The sequence below is a fragment of the Halichoerus grypus genome, chromosome 1, assembly GCF_964656455.1.
Source record: "Halichoerus grypus chromosome 1, mHalGry1.hap1.1, whole genome shotgun sequence".
NCBI lineage: Eukaryota > Metazoa > Chordata > Mammalia > Carnivora > Phocidae > Halichoerus > Halichoerus grypus.
Genome location: NC_135712.1, coordinates 64,276,412 through 64,282,411, shown reverse-complemented (window position 1 = coordinate 64,282,411; position 6,000 = coordinate 64,276,412). Strand labels below are relative to the sequence as shown.

Sequence of the window (6,000 nt, the reverse complement as noted above, 5' to 3'; positions counted from 1 at the left end):
GGAGAAATTCATCTGATCGGTTCGCCTCTCACACCCACTGAGCCACATTCTGTGTAGCAGATGTAGTTACTTTGCTCTACCCATATCCTTTGCATCTATCCCATAGTGATAATAAGAACAGCTAAATGGTACTTATTGAATGCTTACCATATGGCAGCTGCTGTCCTAAGCCTTTTACATGAATTAATTCATTACATCGTCATACCAACCTGATGATGTACATTCTGTGGTTATACCATTTTAGATTTGAGGAAGCTAAAACTTAAGGAGATTAAGGAACTTGTCTGAGGACACACTGTCATTGGACTGGGATTTCGATCCAGACCACCTGGCTCCAGAGCATATTCTCTTAACCTCCATGCTACTCCACTGCTAAGGGGCTAGCCTGGCCTTTGTTCCACACGTGGTAAGCACAGTTGGAGGCCAGTGCTAAGTGCGTATTTGCTGGCAGGCATTCTCCATTCTACTGGTAACTGGGTCTGTAAGCCTCTCTGTGCAGCTTGCTGCATACAAGTACTCCAAGTCATCTTAGTAGGTGCAACTCTACTCCCAAGTGGGTACCATGGTCCAGAATTGAGGAGGGGGATGAGGGTTCCCTTGAATCAACATATACTCAGACTTTAAACTGTCTGTCTAGGAGTTCTGCACTTAAGGCTTTGGAATCTCTAACAATTTTGTGCTTACGTTTCTCATCCCAAAGAGATCCTTAACTCACACTACACACTTCTTCCTTGGATTTTACTTTGCCTGTTCTTAAGCATGTTGGGAAGAGGCAACGCCTTTGTTAACTGGCACAAGGATTCACTATATATGATTATGCATCCATGAAAAAAGTTTTCTACCTTACAAATCAGTTCATTGTGATTGTATATTGCTATTGATTATACTAGTCTAGTCCCAGCCAACTACATGGCTTCAGTTGCCATGATCACATGGCTTTAAACATGAGTTTTGTTTATCACCCAAGGTGTTTTATTTTTAAGAGCAAAGGTTATTAAAGTTCAGGTGTTTTAACTAAAGCCATTATAAGGAGAAGGCTCCTAGTAACAGAAAAAAGTTTTCCTCTCCTGGTAAACCTCAATGAACTAATGAGAATTCTGTAATACCTTGTATTTTTCTTTTTGTCTAAATACAAATCTTAGTTTTAGAAGACTGCATAAAGATAAATACTGTTTTAGAAAATAGTTTCATGATATGTTCTTTATTAAAAGCCACTTTAAACACTTTTTCAAAGTAGGTGTTGATTTTAACTTTAGTTCATTGCTATACAGCGGGATGGGCCAACTACAGCTCATGGGCCAAATCTGGCTGCTGCTAGTTTTTGTAAAGTTTTATTGGAACACAGCCATGTTCCTTCTACGTGTTATCCATTGCCACTTTCACCTTATAATGGCAGAATTGAGTAATTGCAACCGAATCTGGCCAGAGAAACCTAAAATAGTTCCTCTCTGGCTATTTACAGACTAAGTCAGCTGTCGCCCGCTATTGTATAGCAACCCCCCGCCCCGCCCCCATCTCCTAGCCCCTCATGCCTGATTTGCTGCTTCTCATTTTGTCTTGGGTTACTGATTTTTTATTTTACAAGTGAATAACTATTACCTCATTCAGGTTAGCATTTTTATTTTTTTTAAAGATTTTATTTATTTATTTGACAGAGAAAGAGAGGGAGCAAGAGAGAGAGACAAGCAGAGGGAGCGGGAGAAGGAGAAGCAGACTCCCCCCTGAGCAAGGAGCCCAATGCGGGGCTTGATCTCAGGATGCTGGGATCAGGACCTGAGCCAAAGGCAGATGCTTAACTGACTGGCGCCCCCAGGTTAGCATTATTAGAGGAACAAAACAAAACGCAACTGCCTCCTTACTTGTGTAGTACTTATCTGTGTGTCAGTGATTCTCTGGTGAAAATAAGTTACCCTGATCACAGTTTTCCTAATACAAGGTAAACCTTTTCAAGTTTATATGATCAAGTGTTTTTTCAGCTCAGAAAATCTATTATAACTTTATTTTTATTTGTTTTGGTTCCTATTGCTTTAGGATTGGTGATCCAGAGCTAACCTCTTTGTCATTTTCATCTCCTTATCCTTCCCAAACCATACTGGATGACAATAAATTTGTTAGCAACATCACCTCTTTTATTCTCTGCTTTGATATTTCTGTTCTTTTAACTGCATCCAAATGTGTTTCACTGGATTTTTTAATCTTTTTGTATTTTTTTTTCATCTTAGCCAGCTTTCTTTTCTTTTCAGCCTGCGTCTGTCTGTTGGCGTCTGCTCTTCTTATTCTCTGCTGCAGTTTCCTAAGAGGCCATTTCTTTTTGCCTCCTATTAAAATCACCAAGCAGATAGCTTCTGAAGCTTTTCCTGTTTCCTAGAGAAGGATATTTTCTAAGATAGGCTTTTATTCTGTTTTCAGAGTAACATGCATATGGGAACCATGCAGATTTGTTGTTGAGACTTTTGTTTTTTTCATATTTACCAATCTTTAAATGAGGAGGGATCATGATGTTGTCAACACACAGGACGGACAGATTGTTCCCCAACAGCACCCTCTCTATGGGTATTGCATGAATATTCTTCTTAGATCTAAAGCTCAATGGTAAGTTGACGGGCCATTGTATGGATATACCACAGCTTGTTTTTCTATTCCAATGTCAATGGATGTTTGGGTTTCTAGTTTAGGGGCTATCATGAAAAGTACTGCTGTGAACATTCTTGTCATGCCTGTTGGTGCACACACTCATGTATTTCTACTGCATATATATCTAGGAGATGAAATGCCAGGTCATGGGGTATGCATGCTTTCAAACTTAGCAGATAAGGTCAATGGACTATGGATATCAAGCCAAAACTACGTAAGAAATATTCAATAACATTTCTTTTTGTTTGATTCAGCAAGCCAGAATATCCTCTTAGTTAACAAAATGTTGAAATGAGACATGAGAAAATTTTCTCTTGAAGTAGAGCATCTGGGAAACACTGAAGAGAATAAACTCCTTCGTTTGATTATTATTACTGAAAATAATTTTAAATTATTGGAAGTTTATGGAGAAGAAAGATCTTTCCTCATGAATTACACATTGACAAGTCCATAAAAGCTGCACATCTTGGGAGAAGCATAGATTATTGGAATTCCATATGATGATTTGTATAGCTTCTTTTTAAAAAAGATAATCTGTAAAAAAAAAAACACAAAAAACCCCACAAATGTTTGATTATGTCATCTTTTAAGAAACAATCATTATCAGACCAATACATACAAAAAATTACTGTGATACAATTACAAAGAGCCTTGGTTCAGAAGCCAGATATTACCAGACGTATCCCAGCTCTGCCACTTATAAGCCCCATGACCCGAATGTTTCTTAACTCACAGGGTCTCAGTTTCCAAATTACAGGACTTACAAGCCTTACATTAACTGAATTATAACTGAAAACTTACTATGTGTACACTGTAAAAAAATTCAAACTACAAAAGGATATAAACATGAGGAAAGTATATCTGTTTCCTCCCAGTCCCCAGGTCTACTGACAAATACTTAACCAATTTCTTGTTGATCTTTCCAGAAATATTTAATGTTTATTGTAGGCCTCATGAATGCACATATGTTTGTATATATGCAAACATATTTCTAGCTTTTAATCAAGGAATATGACACGTATGAGAAAATAACAGAAAACCAATGTGCACCTTAGTGAATTAATATTAAATATTCATCTGTGTAAATACCACCCAGGTCAAGAAGTCCTATAAGCTCCCACTTACTCCTTCCCAATCACAACCATCTCTATTCTCTAAAAGTTATCACTATTCTGATTTTTATTTGATTTTTTCCATATTCACTTTCTTGATTTTCTTCATATCTTTACCTCCTAAATGCCATAGTTTAGTGCTGATTTTAAACTTTATATAAATAGATTCATACTGTAGTTTTCTTTTTTGGATTTGATACTTACAACATGGATGAATCTCACAAATATATGAATCTCTTCATTCATTTTAACTGCTACATAGTAGGAACTGACAAACTTTTTCTGCAAAGGGCCTGATAGTAAGAATTTTAGACTTTGGGGGCCAATAAACAAAATTGAAGATATTATGTAGGTCCTCAACGAGAGAAAACAAACTTTCACAAAATTTTTGATAAAATTCAAAAGATAGTAATAATAATTGACTACAGGTTTGTTTTTAATATAAGTCTACTAATGAGAAAAATGGAAGTCTTATTTAGGGGATAACATTTTGCTCAATTGAGGTTCAGATCATCAAAATTGATTACATATCACCAATAGCCGATAAACATTTACAGTGAGACCCCCCAACACACACCCCCATTTCAGCTTGGAACATGTCTGTCACACAGATGCATGCTGCCAACACTGATATCAATCCATGAGCATATGCTTTTCATTGTGCGTATTTATTGCTTGGGAGGCATTTACAGAACTCCATTAGATTCTTCTCTTGATATTTCCCTCTTAGCATGTCATTACAATGTATATTAGTTGCTTCCAGTAGAAGGTTAAGTGGACATTCCTCCATCCCACAGTTAAAGAGACTTTGATGTAGGAAAATTTCCTCTGCACTTGTTTCAAGGTCCAGAAAATGCTCCTGGAGGTGTAAACTCAGAAAACATATTCACTGCAACTATGTGTGGGAATTAAAATCTTGCTTCTTGTTTTAACTTGTGACAGCACAGGAAGTATATAAAGCAGCCTGCCATTACTTGTGATTTAATGTTAGTTGCCATTGAAATGATTTTACCATAGTGTAAATTCTGCCATATAAGCTCTGTTTTGCCTTGTAATTTTAGGTTGGATTCATTAAAAAATATTATCAAGTCTACAGCAAAAGCTAATTTCCCAAAGCCATTCAGTATTCCATAATGGTGGATAAGGGTAGTTTACTTATTTAGAAAAATCTCAATCTTAATCTGACTCAAAAACTCACACTGAAAGGTTATCAGTGCTAAGCCATCAAGTATCAGTGAGGTAGGCAAGTCAGAACATACAGCTATTTCTGAAAAAAAAAAAAAAAAAAAAAAAAATCATGGAACAATAAATTAACAATGGTTAAATCCATGAGACTGAGTGAAGATCACCATTGAAACAGCTGGTTAAATAACACATGATAGATTCAAACATGTTTTCACTAGTAAAAGGTTTATCCACTAAAAATCTACTGCTGACATTCTGTGGGGAAATTTGGCCATACATTCGGACTCCTCTTGATTGTAATCCATCATTCCAGCCCATACTGATTTTAAAAGCCTTGTTGGTTTGTTTCCCCTAGTAAATAAAGACCCTCTGCCCTTGGCAAGCCTGAGCCCCAGCTTGTACCCAAACTTGGCCAATGCCCCAAGGCAAGAAAATGGCCAGTGATCTCAGATCACTTAGGAAGGACTTTCCTCTGCTGTTATAGTTCATCTAGTCCCTTTGATTTCCATAGCTCTCCGATGTCTTTAAAAGTAATGATGTTTACAACGTATCCATTATTTTCTTTAAATGTTGCAGCTACCTACTACATCCTACCTAAAATCAGAAGACATGTCTATTTTGTTTTATTACATTTTTTCCCCCAACTTACGCATGTTTTTCTTCAAAATTTTATGTTTTTTCTTTCCTTTTGCTTTTTTGCATCTAATTTACTGTCCTTTTTATAATTTCTTGAAAAGGATGCTTAGTCTTATTTTCATCTTTTCAAAGAAATGCCTTTAAGACTACAAATTTCTAAGCGTCACATTAACAGTGTTCCACAAGTTTGATACATACATAGCATTTTTGTCATTTTTCAGTTCAAAGTATTTTCTAGTTCTATTATCATGCTTTCTTTGATGAACAGATTGTTCATATCTGTATTTCTTAATTTTCAAATATATTAGAATTATCTTATCATTGATTTCTAGTTTCCTTGCATTTTTATCAAAGAACACACTTTGCAGGATTTCAACTCTTTGAAATGGTTGACACTTGCTTTATGACCATATATAGTCAGTTTTTGTACATG

General features: G+C 36.1%; 1 protein-coding gene across 3 annotated transcripts in view; it reads right to left on the bottom strand.

Annotated features, from left to right (window-relative positions):
• Positions 1-1,615: 1,615 nt before the first annotated feature.
• Positions 1,616-6,000, bottom strand: part of CFAP91 (cilia and flagella associated protein 91) — a 95,822-nt gene continuing 91,437 nt past the window's right edge. For all 3 annotated transcript variants that reach the window (XM_036111761.2, XM_078066408.1, XM_036111765.2), the window contains one exon: positions 1,616-3,168. The gene's annotated coding sequence lies outside the window, so the exon portion shown is untranslated. The remainder of the gene's footprint in view (positions 3,169-6,000) is intronic.